Source organism: Labeo rohita, chromosome 15 (assembly GCF_022985175.1).
Source record: "Labeo rohita strain BAU-BD-2019 chromosome 15, IGBB_LRoh.1.0, whole genome shotgun sequence".
In the NCBI taxonomy this organism is placed as follows: Eukaryota; Metazoa; Chordata; class Actinopteri; order Cypriniformes; family Cyprinidae; genus Labeo; species Labeo rohita.
In genome coordinates this window covers 26,595,567-26,611,529 of record NC_066883.1, presented here as the reverse complement: position 1 = coordinate 26,611,529, position 15,963 = coordinate 26,595,567, and positions in this window count along the sequence as shown.

The window sequence follows — 15,963 nt, the reverse complement described above, 5'->3', positions numbered from 1 at the left end:
GAATAAAGTTAAAATATCTTGAAAATAAAGTTGAAATTACAAGAATAAAACCGAAATATTTTGACAATAAAGTCAAATTTATCAGAATAAAGTTGAAATATCTTGAGAATAAAATCGAAATATTTTGACAATAAAGTCGAAATGTTTCTAGAATAAAGTCAAATATTACAACAATAAAGCCAAAGTTATGAGAATGAAGTTGAAATGTTTCAAGAATAAAGTAAAAATTACTAGAATAAAGTCGAAATATTTTGAGAATAAAGTCAAAATTACGAGAATTCATTCGTAGCAATTTGAAATTTTGTGAAAAACACATTATTGCAATACACATTGTTTGTATTTCGCCATAAAACTGACAGATTTTGAAAGATAAGACTTTGTTTTATATTAAAATTTCCAAAAGCACAAAGCTTGATGCTGTTATTGGGTGGCTGGCACACTACAAATAGAACTATAATGCACGACGTGAAATATTATTTCCTAGCATACTGTCCCTGCGAGTATAACACATAATATGATTTCTGCTAATAATCCCACATATATTCAAATAAACTCCGGTGGCCTCCCAACTTTTAATTTTTACTTTTACTCACAATTTCTGATAAAATATTTTAGAGCTTGGCTTAGCAAGAAAAATGTATATTTTTTATGTATAAAATGAATCTTATGTTTCCCTATCTGTCGTACACTCCGAGTTGTGTCGAGTAGTGTACGACACTAGGGGTCGCCCTTGAGAGCCCAAACACCTCTGACAGTTTTGAGAAAGGCCAATGAAAATTGGGTGTGCAGATTTGCATAGCTGGCCACGCCCCGGACATCCGGGTATAATAGGGCAGCGTGTGCATCTGCTCACTCGTTCTGTTCTTCGGAGCCGAATGCAGCGTCTCTCTGTGAGAAGCGGCAACATTCACCTCTCTCGTCGTTGGATCTACGGCACAGACAGCGGTCTCTCCCTCTCTGACACGGCTCGTGTTGTGAGAGTTCCCCTGGGTGCGTCGACGGCGATCTTCAAGAGAAGATTTTCCTCTAATTGAGCAGATTTTCTCTAAAAAGAGCTCCACGGGCGGATTGTGTGTTTCATTATGCCTTTCCGTCCGTGTCCAACTGGTTGCGGATTTTACCTTTCCCTAACGATCGGCACGATCGCTGTGTTCAGTGCTTGGGGCGTGAGCATGCTGAAGCAGCGTTCGCTGAGGGAGGTTGTCAGAACTGCGAAGACATGCCCTTGGGCACGCTCCGCTCACGGGCCGCGTTCTTTGCGAAGAAGCCGCGGCGCCATTCAACTGCTTCCCGCTCCGGTCCTTCTACTTCCGGGTACGAGGCCGCAGCGATGTGCGTTGAAGAAGAGCGGCAGGGGGACGACGTTTTGCCGGGTATGTCCCCGCAAACCGTTCACCCTGTGTGTCCACCGATGGAGTCTCAGGACGATTTTGAAAGCTCGTCTCAGTATGGGCTGGATCTTTTGTTCGGGGCTCCTGCTGAGGAAAAGGCAGGGTCTGTAGCATCGGAGGGAGAGCCGTCAGAGGCTGACGTCACGGCTGAACTCACCGCTCCGGCGGGAGGGTCTCAGTCTGTGGCAGATGCCGAAATGGCCGCCGCACTTAAACGGGCAGCCAAGGAGATTGGGGTTGTGTGGGTCCCCCGCCCAGCCCTGAGCCTTCAAGGCTGGATGACTGGTTCCTGGGCAGTGCACGTGACTCGAAGCCACGTTCTCCCCGGTCCCGTTTTTCCCGGAAGTGCATGAGGAGTTAACGAAGTCGTGGAAAGCCCCTCTGTCGGCTCGTTCACGGCACGCTATCTCCCCGTCCCTCACCACCCTCGATGGCGGTCCAGCGAGGGGGTATACGGAGGTCCCCCAGGTGGAGAGAGCGATTGCGATGCACTTGTGCCCGCAAAACGCCGCCTCCTGGAGGGGCCGCCCGAGACTCCCGTCCAGGGCTTGTAAGTTTTCGTCTGCGCTTGTAGCGAAGGCTTATGCGGCCTCTGGGCAAGCTGCGTCCGCCTTACACGCTATGGCGATTTTGCAGGTCTACCAGGCTAAGGTTCTCAAAAACCTGCACGAGGGTGTTCCTGACCCAGAGCTGTTACACGAGCTGCGCTCTGCGACCGACTATGCTCTTCGGGCTACGAAGGTTACGGCGCAGGCTCTGGGGAGGGCGATGTCCACTATGGTGGTCCAGGAGCGCCACCTATGGTTAAACCTGGCCGAGATGCGAGATGCCGAGAAAGCACGCTTTCTTGACGCTCCCATTTCCCAGGCTGGTCTCTTCGGCGAAACCGTGGAAGAATTTGCCCAGCAATTCTCCACGGTGAAGCAGCAGACGGAGGCCATCAAACACATCCTGCCTCGGCGTGCAGCGAGCGCGGGCCCAGCTCAGCCGAAGCAGCAACCTCCGCCTGCCCCCGCCGAGGAAGACCCCCTACGAGGGCGGCTCAGGCCCCGCAACCTGCCGGTCCTGTAGCCAGTCCTGCCCAACGGTCCAGCACTCGTAGGAAGGTGGCACCGCCAGCCCGTCCTCAGGCCACTAAGAACCCGCGTCAGGCTTCAAAGCGTTCCTGAGACGGGCAGCCCAGGGAGGGAGGATCTTCTGACCTGTCCGGATCCGCACTCGACGAGGGGACGAGCGCTGGATTCGGCTTCCACCCGGCTGTCTGCCGCACGGCAGACGGCCACCACATGGTCAATAAAAGAGCTATTTCCTTCTTCTCTGGGCACAATATGCAGCACCTCCGACCCTCTACTCGACGGTCGGATGCTGCTTCCATTATCGGAATCAGACGGTCGCACAACACCTGTGCTCCCGTCTGCTCTGAAACAACGAGCTCGTCCAGACGATCTCCCCTCTCGGGTGGATCATCTGCACAGCTCTTACGGTTCGGACTCCCTGGACAAGACAGCCAGTGTGGTTCGGGGCTTCTTACCTCCGGCCACACACTGTTTTTCCAGCGACGGTACCCCCACCCTTGGTACACCGAATGTAACTCCTCTGAGACCCTTAGCGGAGAATTTTTCGGATTGGTTAAATCTCCCCAATCCTTCCCGCTGGCTCCTCAGGACCATTCGGCTCGGCTACGCCATCCAGTTTGCACGGCGTCCACCCAAGTTCCGCGGTGTTCTCACTACGTCGGTTCAGGGCTCCAACACCGCGGTTCTTCGGGCGGAAATCGCAGTCCTTCTGGCGAAGGATGCGATAGAAACTGTCCCCTCAGCCGAAATGAAGAAAGGGTTCTACAGCCCCTACTTCATTGTACCCAAGAAGGGTGGCGGTCTCAGACCAATCTTGGATCTGAGGGTCTTGAATCGGGCCCTGCTCAAGCTCCCGTTCAAGATGTTAACCCTCAAGCACATTCTCACGTGTGTCAGAATTCAAGATTGGTTTGTGGCCATAGACCTGAAGGACGCGTACTTTCATGTCTCAATCCTCCCAAGACACAGGCCGTTCTTGCGGTTTGCCTTCGAAGGACGGGCATATCAGTACAAGGTTCTCCCCTTCGGCCTCTCCCTGTCGCCCCGGGTCTTTACGAAGGTAGCGGAGGCCGCCCTTTCCCCCCCTCAGGGAAATGGGCGTACGCATTCTCAATTATCTCGACGACTGGCTGATTCTGGCTCACTCGTGGGATTTGGTTTGCGCACACAGGGACATGGTTCTCAACCATTTGGCTCGGTTGGGGCTTCGGGTCAACTGGGAAAAGAGCAAACTCTCCCCGGCACAGAGGATCTCTTTTCTCGGTGTAGAGCTGGACTCGGTCAGTATGTCTGCGCGTCTCTCCCCGGAGCGTGCACAGTCAGTTCTGAGGTGTGTGGCAACACTCAGGTGCGGGTCAGCGGTCCCCCTAAAACAGGTTCAGAGGCTCCTAGGGCACATGGCATCCTCAGCCGCGGTCACGCCACTGGGGTTGATGCACATGAGACCGCTGCAGCACTGGCTTCATACTCGAGTCCCCAGGTGGGCGTGGCATCGAGGCACATTTCGGGTGAACATCACACCGTCGTGTCGCCAGACACTCAGCCCTTGGACAGACATTATGTTCCTACGGTCAGGAGTTCCACTGGAACAGGTGTCCAGACGCATCATTGTCACCACAGATGCTTCCAAGACAGGCTGGGGTGCCACCTGCAACGGGCAGGCAGCTTCCGGGGTCTGGACAGGCCCCCGACTGTTTTGGCACATAAATTGTCTGGAGTTGTTGGCAGTGCTCCTCGCCCTGAGGAGGTTCCGTTCTATGATTCAGGGCAAGCACGTGTTGGTCAGAACCGACAACACTACGACTGTGGCCTACATCAACCACCAGGGCGGTGTACGCTCCTTTCGCATGTCACAACTAGCCCGCCACCTGCTGCTCTGGAGTCAACACAGACTCAAGTCTCTACGAGCCACTCACATTCCGGGCGAAGCCAATCGTGTGGCCGATTCCCTGTCACGACAAGTTTCGCTCGGAGGCGAGTGGAGACTCCACCCCCAGTCGGTCCAACTGATTTGGGATCGATTCGGCCAGGCACAGGTAGACCTCTTTGCCTCACCGGAATCCACCCACTGCCAGCTGTGGTACGGTCTGACCGAGGCCCCCTCGGTATAGACGCACTGGCACACAGTTGGCCGAGGGGCCGGCTCAAGTATGCGTTTCCCCCAGTGAGCCTCATCGCACAAACCTTGTGCAAGGTCAGGGAGGACAAGGAACAGATTCTCTTGGTGGCCCCCTTCTGGCCCAACAGAACCTGGTTCTCGGACCTGGTGCTCCTGGCATCAGCCCCTCCCTGGCGCATTCCTCTGAGGAAGGACCTCCTTTCTCAGGGGAAGGGCACAATTTGGCACCCGCGCCCCGATCTTTGGAACCTCCACCTTTGGTCCCTGGACGCGACCAGGAGGACTTCAGAGACCTTTCACCTTCAGTGGTAAACACACTTCTACAGGCAAGAGCCCCCTCTACCAGACGGCTGTATGACCTAAAATGGCGCATCTTTGTGAACTGGTGTTCTTCTCACGGGAAGGACCCACGGAGCTGTGGCATCAATTCAGTGTTATCCTTCCTTCAAGAAGGCCTGGACAGGCACCTGTCTGCCTCAACACTCAAGGTTCATGTCGCAGCTATATCAGCTAACCATGACTTGGTGGGGGCAGATCGGTGGGGAAACACGATTTGATAATCAGGTTTCTTAGAGGAGCCCGGAGGCTGAACCCTCCTCGGTCGCATCTCATCCCCTCTTGGGATCTTGCTGTGGTTCTCCTAGGCCTACAACAAGATCCATTCGAGCCCCTTCAGTCAGTCGAACTCGATGCTCTCTCCTTCAAGACGGCTCTTTTGACTGCGCTCACTTCCATCAAAAGAGTGGGAGACCTCCAAGCCCTCTCCGTGAACAGTTCGTGCCTGGAATTCGGACCAGCGGATTCTCACGTTGTCTTGAGACCCCGGCCTGGATATGTGCCCAAGGTCCCCACCACTCCTTTCAGAGATCAGGTAGTGACCTTGCAAGCTCTCTCTTCCCAGGAAGATGACCCCAACCTGACCTTGTTGTGCCCAGTCCGTGCTCTGCGCATCTACATTGAACGAACGCAGCCCTTCAGACGTTCGGAACAGCTCTTTGTTTGTTACGGAGGACAGCAGAAGGGGAAAGCTGTCTCCAAACAGAGGATCTCCCCCATTGGCTGGTAAACGCGATCCGTATGGCCTACCTGGCCAGAGGCCTACCCTGCCCTCTGGAGGTAAGAGCCCACTCAACCAGGGGCATCGCTGCCTCAGCAGCCCTGGCGAATGGGGCCTCATTAACAGACATCTGTAGAGCTGCAGGTTGGGCTACACCTAACACATTTGCCAGATTTTATAATTTGCGCACAGAACCAGTGTCAGCTAGAGTCTTGATTACTAACTCTTGACTCAGCACACTGGTTGGTGTAGAGCTTGCATAGAGCGCTTCCCCTAATGGTGATTACGCTTCTGAGTTTCAGTAGGTTTCCTGATGCGAACCCTGGACACCATCTCCATCTTTGGCACTGCTGCGCATGGCAGAGTTTAGCGGAGAAACTCGCTATGGAATCCCTTCACAAGGTATGAATACCCTTTTTTATGATTGGATTGTGCCCCATATGTAGTGGCCCCTTATGTGGCCCCATATGTGTATTTCCACCTATAACTCTTGTGGTGCGGTGTTTTCCCCTGAAAACAGGTTCTCTAGGATCTGAGTCTGGCTGTCTTCCCAGGTGTGAGACCCATCTCAGGTCCCATGTCTAACTATGTCACTCTAACCCCCCCTGTTGGGCAGGTCGTGAATTCCGTAATGTCTCTCCTTCGGGAGCAGGCATTTTTCCCAACGATCTCAAGACACTCAGCCGCCCTTAGGGGAGGCCCGGCTGCAGGACCCCGCTGTACAGGTCAGTCCTTGGACGTTGGATGGTCACAGAGGAGGTGAGCTGCACTTACGTTAACACGTTGCCCTGTTTCTTCTGCACTTATCTCTCGTGACGCGGTCAGGCATGTGGCGTGTTTTTACGGGGACCCCTAGTGTCGTACACTACTCGACACAACTCGGAGTGTACGACAGATAGGGAACGTCTCGGTTACGTATGGTAACCCTCGTTCCCTGATGGAGGGAACGGAGACGTTGTGTCTCCCATGCCACATCTCTGGTCCGCCTCTGAGTGAGCTGAGACGCTCGGCTCCTCAGAATCAGAACGAGTGAGCAGATGCACACGCTGCCCTATTATACCCGGATGTCCGGGGCGTGGCCAGCTATGCAAATCTGCACACCCAATTTTCATTGGCCTTTCTCAAAACTGTCAGAGGTGTTTGGGCTCTCAAGGGCGACCCCTAGTGTCGTACACTACTCGACACAACGTCTCCGTTCCCTCCATCAGGGAACGAGGGTTACCATACGTAACCGAGACGTTCTTCAGACACAAACCTAAGAGGTTGAATTTAAAGTAACAAATATCTTAATTTTTATGTGTTTATTCCTCGTCTTATTTAAAATCATCTTGAGGCTGCCTGGTTAATAACTGGTATTCATTTTATACTGTAGATTTCTTCCTGTGCCCTCAATTTCATCCTGACTTCATCTTCTAGGAAGTGACATCATTATGGTGGGAAAACAGCAACACAAGCATCATTTTTTTCAAGATTAATTAGTTTGGTTTTCTCTGAAAATTTGTGTAACATTTTCAAAAGATGGTTAATATTAAAATGAACTTTGCCACTCTGGTCTGAACTCATCTCTCACTGATTAATAGCTTTAACTTTAACTTCTGTATTCATTCTGTTAGACATCCTCTGTTAAAGGAGAAGTCCACTTCCAGAAAAACTATTTACAGATAATGTACTCACCCCCACACTGTAAAAAATAAAAAGTTGAGTTAACTTAAAAAATTAAGTTAATCTGCTGCACAGCAATTTTGAGTTTACTCAACTTTAAAGGAGGGAAGTTGTGCCAACTCATATATAAAAGTTCAGTGAACTTCAGTGAAGTTGAGTGAACTACCAGTCAGAGTTGGCACAACTTAGTTCTTGAAGTTCAGTAAACTCAAAAATGCTTTGCAGCAGATTAACTGAAATTGTTAAGTTGACTCAACTTAAAATATTAAGGTTTACTGAACTGAGTTTACTGAACTTCAAGAACTAAGTTGTGCCAGTAATTTTTTGCTTGAAGTTCAGTAACCTCAAAAAAGCTTTGCAGTATTTTTAAGCCAACTCAACTGCATTTTTTACTATTTAAATGTATAACTTTAAATCTTACATCCAGACTCTAAGCCACATTGTATGCTCCTCCACATCCTTTAAGAATACAAATGCATGCAGTATGAACAATACTGTAAATATAACACAAACAAGATTTTGTTATCATTACAGAAAGTATTTATTGGCATTCTGCAAAATGAACACAATTTAGCTTTTCTCCACTCAAACTATGATGTAACTAGGATGTGACTATTTACAATAAAAACACTCTTAAACAAAAAACACACTTAAAAATTATTTTTTTAAGTGCCAGAAAAATGTAACATTAAACATATTAAAATTCTGCAGCCTTAAGTAAAGTTTTAAATCAAAAGTCACAAAAAAACTTTTATATAATTTAAAGGAAGCTAAACTTTACCGTCATTTTAAACGTTCATCTTGCTCCATCTATTATTTTGGCGCATCCATAATGCAACAAACACACTGGATCAAGAAGCAAAATATTTCAACTATTAACACAACACTTAAAGGAATAATTCAACCAAAATTATTCTGAAAATTTATAATTTACTCACTCCCATGTTGTTCTAAACCATTGTTCACACTCAACACAAATTAAAATATTTTAATGAAATTTGAGAGACTTCTGTATTGAAAGGCTGTTCACCCAAAACTTCAAAGCATTCATAAAGAGATCATAAATAATTAAATAAATATATAAGTTAATATGAATTGAGCAGTTTAAGTCTCATGAAGAGACGCAATTGTAGGGATTGTATTTTCATTAATATTAGTATATTTATACCTTTGATACTAGTTTTACTTATTAATATTATTTACATATATTATCTATTAACATTTTTGTTTTTCCTATAATGTATTTTAGCCTGTATTAGGGTTTTACACACTCACACAAAAACTAAACAAAACAGCATTTAGTTTCAGTTAGGTACTTTTATTTTTTTTTAATTGACATGATCTTGAAGCAAAAATGAAAATGAAAAAAACTCACAGCACTTGCAGAGATGGAGCAGCATTTAGTGTGAAATACGTGATGTGTAATGTGATCACGTCTCTTCAGAAGACTTTGTTTAAACCATTCGATTCTTATGTATTTGTTTTACAATCTCTTTATGAACATTTTGAAGCATCAGAATTTTAGGTGAATAGTTTTTCAGTGAATGGACAGAAATATCTCAGGTTTCATTAAAAATATCTTCATTTGTGTATTAAAGATGAACAAATGTCTTATGGGTTTGGATCGACATGGCTGTGAGTAAATGATGACAGAATTTTCATTTTTTTGGATGATCTAAATTAAGCCAAAGAGGACAGCAACAGCAGTGGTAAGGCCATGTATATATTCCAACACAATCTGCGTCTCTAGTACTACATCCTAGGCACCTTTAGGTTTGAGTGGATGACAACATCATCTTCCAGTAATAGTTAAGATGCTCATCTTCATACCCTTGGTGTGGACATCCTCTGGCTTTGTGTCCTGCAGTAAAAAAAAAAAAAAAAAATTATATTTCCTACGAAATATTGACATTAAATGTTTAAAACATAACAAAAATAATAATAATAAAATTCTGGATAAGGACTAGTTTTTACCAGTACAGAAATAAGTCAGAAATAATACAAAAAATACATGTATAAAAAAATACTGCATATCTTCACTGTATGGAATAAACTGACTCTTATTGAAGCTGCTAAATTTGTTCAGTCAAGAGGAGTGAGTGTTGTCTTAGCTTTTTATTTATTTATTTATTTATTTATTGTAACATTAACGGAACAAATATCAGCAGGTTTATGAGGCTAATCAAATTTACTGACACAGGCGATTTTGTCTCAGACGTTGACTCTCATTTCAGACTTACAAGTGATTGTTTATGTAAATAATCACATTTTGACATAACTTTATGTGTATTTGACAATTTAAGCGAACTAAGCTGCTACAGAAAGATAAATCTGTGATCGCATATTTTCTTCGCTTTGCTTCGGTTGTGTGTCAATAAACACGTTTATCATCTTACACGTCTTGCACTTTCACATATATGCACCAGTATCGCGGATTCACAAAAAAACAAAAAAACAAAAAACAAAACAACAACAACAACTGTGTGCCAGATAAACTAGTAAGTTATATCGCCTAGCACAACGAAATACAACACATAATTAACCTCTATCTGGTTAATTATATACTCGTTTAATCGACATTTGAACTGTATCTATAAAAATATATCTGTATACATACCTTGCAAATGCTAACGTTAGCTGATCGTGCTTGGAAAAACAAAGCTAGCTAACTAGTTAGCCGCCAGACTTCATTCAACAATGTTTATTCTTTCTTTAAAGAACATTTACAAACCTAACTGTGTAGTTTATTTGGCTTACTTTCTATATTAAATCTGGGCAGAAAGAACTTACCTTAAAAGAAGACATCCACTCCCTTTGCCATCGTTGTTTATGTTTGAAGCAGTAAACTCCGTGTATAGTTAAGCGACGGCACTTTGCGCATGCGCAATAATGTCAAGTTGACCGCTCAAATGAAGAAATAAAAATACTGAGTTTGCTCAACTTTCTTATTTGTGTTCATTGAGAAAAATATAGTAAACATTGAGTTAACTTGTTTTTATGTGTAAACTCAACATTTTGCTTAAAAATGTGTCCACTTGACTTACATTTTTAAACTGAGTGAACAATTTGCAAGTTGGAGTTTTTACAGTGCAGTGTTGGGCAAGCTACTTGGAAAATGTAGTGAGCTAAGCTAACAGTTACTCTTCATTAAATGAAGCTTAACTACACTAAAGTTACAGCCTTGGGTTATGTAGCAAGCTAAGCTACAGCAACATGGCAAAAGTAGTTTACTACATCTAAGCTATTTTTTACATTTTCATTTTTCTATTGAACCAACATCATACCAAGTCAATGCTCTCTCAGTGATCAATTAAATTGTCAGTCATACAGGCATAAAAGTCCAGTTTAATTGTTTATTCAACCACTCTTCCAAACCAATTTGGCAACAAAAATCGGTATAATGTACAGGGCTGGGTTTATCTCATATTTTGGGGGGTTAAATTCTTTCTTGAAAAACATTTTTTTTTTTAAACAATGGCACCTGTTTCAGAATGTTGAATGAATAAAACAGGGAAAACACGAAATTTTTAAATAAAATAATTTATACATATAATTGAATAACATAGTCTATATATGAATGGGTGTTTGTCAACTGATTGCATGCCATCAGAGTTTACAGTGTTGACAGCTTCGTAAAAAAATAGCCTAATGGAAGTGCTGTAGTTTTGCTGTATATAGCTACTGAAATATGACAGACCGCACAAAAACAGCTCTTTAATTTACTGCCATTCTTAAAGATAGTAATTGCTTTCATGAATACAAGACTGTGAATTAAAAAAACAAGTGCCAAATGTAAGCCAGATTTGGCCCAGACCCTGTTACTATCTGGGAAGCAAAGCTAAATTCTATTGTAAATTTGTTAACTGACAGTAAGAATATTTAACCGAATCAAGCGGCTATTTTCGTTTGCCTAAGTTTTTTTTAAAAAAAAACATGCTAACGTAAATTGTACGTCTTTGAGAGGAAAAATTAAACCCGACAGGTCACGGCGGCTAGGCCTAAAAGTCACATTTTATTATATTCTGAAATGAACAGGCCTACAGCGTAATGTTATAATGTTCCGACATTATTCCCCTCACTCCACAACAAATCCTTTAACTTTAACCGTATTCAGAACCGAACGAGGATGGAAAATAAATAAATAAATAAATAAATAAATTTGCCTAAACAATCCAAAACAAATTTAAAGCGAAACTGAAAGTAAAGTTGGGCTTATGTAGACTACCTCTCTCGACACAAATACAAATGTTTCCATATCTGCAATGTATTTGAAGCGAAAATATTATGCATTGGGTAAGCTTTGTACTTCATGCACGTCGACGGAAAATATCATGATGAGCAAAAATGTGCCACGGGACCGGTGTTCACGCTGAACTGCACGTAACACACACTATTTAAATTGACTAGTGTAACTTTTGGATGACTGTGTTTTATTTTTCAAATGAACAGGCTGCGGTAGTGCGCAATCAAACAGCTGAATAGCATATTCCGGCATTTTGGTCATAGTAAAGGCATAATTCGATATTATTACAAGAATATTAGCAAAGATTATTATAATTCGTTTAGACTAGAATACTGTTTAATTCTTATTTCGCTATGGAACCTGATCGTTTTTTTTTTTTTTTGTTTGTTTGTTTGTTTGTTTGTTTTGTTTTGTTTTGTTTTGCTAAGAACGAACCGAAACATTTTGCTTTTCGCCATGAATTTGACAACCCACACCCACCTACTCCCCATCTCGTTCTTCTGAGTTTGAGATCTTCCCAGAGCACTAGCCTGCTTCAAAGACTAAAATCAAGGCGACCACCACTAGTTCAAGTACTAATTTTTTTCTCAATACCGCTACAATAGAGGCAGTACGTGCATTGCATTCACGCGTTTGCATTGCAGATTATACAGTTTTCTGTTGCTACGTGGGCGCTCAGTTTTTTTCTGACATTTAGCTAAAATATAAAGATTCAGCGATTCACATAAGCAATTTGGTTGTCTCGAAAACAAATGCTAGACTAAGACACACTTTTCTCATCTCCTCGAATGCAAAAAAAAACCCATTAGCCTTTATAAATACAGTGCTGTATTATAAATACAGAAAACATGTACTTTTTCAATCAACACTTCTTTATTTACCTCAAGTCTGCAAACACGCTGAGATGCTTCAAACTGCGCGCCGCACTTCATTCACGAGAGAGGCGGGAGGATTAATACGGTTTGACTGACAGTTTAATGAGCCAATGGCGTCACGAGGTTTAGTGGCGGTGACGTCGCTTACTGACCCAGGATCAGTGGTCCGTACCTGTTATATTTCCGGTTTGAGCTTAAAGTATAGAAAAATATATAGCTTTTAGCTTTTGTTGACGCTACCGCGCTACTTGATCAAAATAAGAGCTTAGCTACTGAAAAGCTATTTGACTCAGAAAACAGCGACGCTACCACCACGCTACTGAAAAATGTAGTTAAGCTAGTAGCGTCACCACTTGTAGCGACGCTACTGCCCGACACTGCTCACCCCCTTGTCATCCAAGATATTCATGTCTTTCTTTCTTCAGTTGTAAAGAAATTGTGAAATGTTGAGGGAAACATTTCAAGATTTTTCTCCATATAATGGACTGATATGGTGCCCCGAGTTTGAACTTCCAAAATGCAGTTTAAATGCAGCTTCAAACAATCCCAAATGCGGTTGTAAACAATCCCAGCCATGGAAGAGGGGTCTTAACTAGCGAAACGATTGGTTATTTTCATTAAAAAAAAAAAAACAGTTTAAATACTTTTTAATCTCAAACGCTCATCTTGTCTTGCTCTCCTGAACTCTGTGTATTCTGGCTCAAGAAAGTTAGGGTATATCGAAAAACTCCAATCGTATTTTCTCCCTCAACTTCAAAAGTCATTTCAAAATCATCCTACATCGCTGCAGAAGTACCGACAAAGTGAACATGCAATGATGATCAAACACCCTTAACAAAAAAGGTAAAACAGCAATATAGGACGATTTTGAAGTTGAGAGAGAACATGAGATGTGAGTTTTTTGACATACCCTAACTGTCATTAAACATCAATTTAAACATCAAACAACTGTCATTGACATTAAAAAGTATATAAATTTTATTATTTTTTATGAAAATCACTGATCGTTTCGCTAGATAAGACTCTTCTTCCTCGGCTGGGATCATTTACAACCACATTTGGGATCGTTTGAAGCTGGCTTTAAACTGCATTTTGGAAGTTCAAACTCCGGGCACCACAAAAATCCTGAAATGTTTTCCTCAAAAAACAGTTTCTTTAAAACTGAAGAAAGAAAGACATGAACATCTTGGATGACAAGGGGGTGAGTACATTATCTGTAAATTGTTGTTCTGGAAGTGGACTTCTCCTTTAACTGTACATGGGCACATAATCATAATTTGTAAAAAATAAATAAATAAATAAATAAATAAACAACATATGCACATTCATTTCTAACCCTAAACACATTTCCAAATACTGGCATTTGAAGTTCACAACTGACCATTCGCAAACAGCTTGACTGACAGGCGATCTGACCAATCATAACGCAGAATCCACCATTCTGTCCGAAACTTGAAAAATGGGGCGCATTTACATCTTTCCGTGCTTGAAATAAAATATGTTCACTCATATTTTTTTGTGCTTTAAGTAAAAAGAAAATATGATCGGTTCACGTGTAGATTGATCTAATAAGAATAAAGTTAAAATATGTGTCACAACACATTTTGAAACCCCAGACTACTTTTTCTGAGATTTGAGCAGAGGTGTTTGTGTTGCACATCACATATGACAATATTAGCATCCATTAATCTTAATCGTTGGAGAAAACTGGTTAATTTTGAGCTTTTTGGCTCTGTTCTCATCTTCCGGGTTTAAAATCTACATTGTGCTGACGTCACACTTTGTGACGTGGCAAATATACTATAGGGTCTGAATACTTAGGACCATGTGATATTTCAGTTTTTCTTTTTTAATAAATCTGCAAAAATGTCAACAATTCTGTGTTTTTCTGTCAATATGGGGTGCTGTGTGTACATTAATGAGGGGAAAAAAAATGAACTTGATTGATGATCTTGATTGAAATGATTTTAGCAAATGGCTGCAATATAACAAAGAGTGAAAAATTTAAGGGGGTCTGAATACTTTCCGTACCCACTGTATATATGTTTTTGATGCAGAGTGCAAATGGCTGTGCATTTATTTGTGTTGTTAACTCAATGGGAGCAAAATGAAACTGTCTGAACCCGAAGTTGACTCTCTCCGCTTTTCCCCCTCCACTCCGCAGCGCACCACGTGCAATTTTGCAGCATTTTTCAAAAATTCATGACCCTTTAAAGAGCCACAAAACGGTATTTATTGTCTGAATTTCTTAAAAAATAACATTTTAAAGCTAAGACCTCGTTTCTTACCAGAGGTAAGTCTGCATGTTGTCAGTTTCCTCTTTGCTCCACGATGGATTTTTTTTGCACTGCGTGAGAACATGATGTGCAGTGTGAGAGCGGCACTGTTTGTCGGACATAGCAACAGTAACTAAGGAGGGCGTTTTTTTGTGAAGGGTCAATTTGGCACTTCTTTAAAATGCAGTGCTAATAAATCCACATATTTGCAAGTAAAATAAGGACAGAAACAACACACTTTTTTTTTTTTAAATGTCAACATTTAATGAGCTTCACCACTGTACTTCAAATCTACACTCTGAAAAGAGACCGGTGATTTTTTCAAAACACAGAACACATCCACAGAGTCCTTCCGGTCCCTAAGAATCACCTCCTCCGCTTTCAGGGCATCGACTGCGAATTATAGCCATATATGTCGTAAAATGTATTCAAATACCATTAACTCTGAGTATAAACTTCAAACTTCCTTATAAAAACTCGACAGCAAGTGCAGTACCTTCCCCATTTGGCCCGATCGAGCTAGCGCGTTAGTCTCGAATCCGCACGTTATCTCAGGTACGCCCGCTTGTTACGTTCTAACATTGCCACGCTTTTTTGTTTATCTCATCCGACGTCTTTCGGTGAAGGATACCATGTTAATCATCGTGGGTATGCTGTGTGATCTAACAGTCAGAGAACACTGGGGTGAAACATGGTATTTTGTACAAGGATATGACGATGGGAACCACCTCCAACCAAACGCATTTTTAATGACTTGATTTCTTTATACAGGGTTTGATAGGAATATAAAAGTCGGAAGGGACATTCAAGTTTTAAATCTCCACATAAAAATAAAAGCGTGGAGGTAAACAACCAAGTCATTGAGCTCGAGAGGTAGAGACCAACAATGTGAATCCATTATATACATATACACAAACAGTTCAGTGTTTCTTTAAAGGAAATTAATAATAATAATAATTAATAATAATTATAATAATAATTAAAAAAGGGCTCTACTTCAATACTCATATCCACAGCTCTGCAGCACACAAGACACAATTAACATAATTGGTTGTGTTTTTTGTTTGTTTTTTGTACTTATACTGATTTGGATTATTTATTTGTCTACACTTTCTAGTGCAGGGGAAAATAAAAAGAAAGAGAGAAAAAAATATGTACATTTATATGCAAGTCTCAAAAATAAAATCAAATTTCACAGCCCTAAAAAATGTGCAGGCTAATTCAACTTCTATACAGCAGTATTACTTTTTTGTGTGTGTGTGTT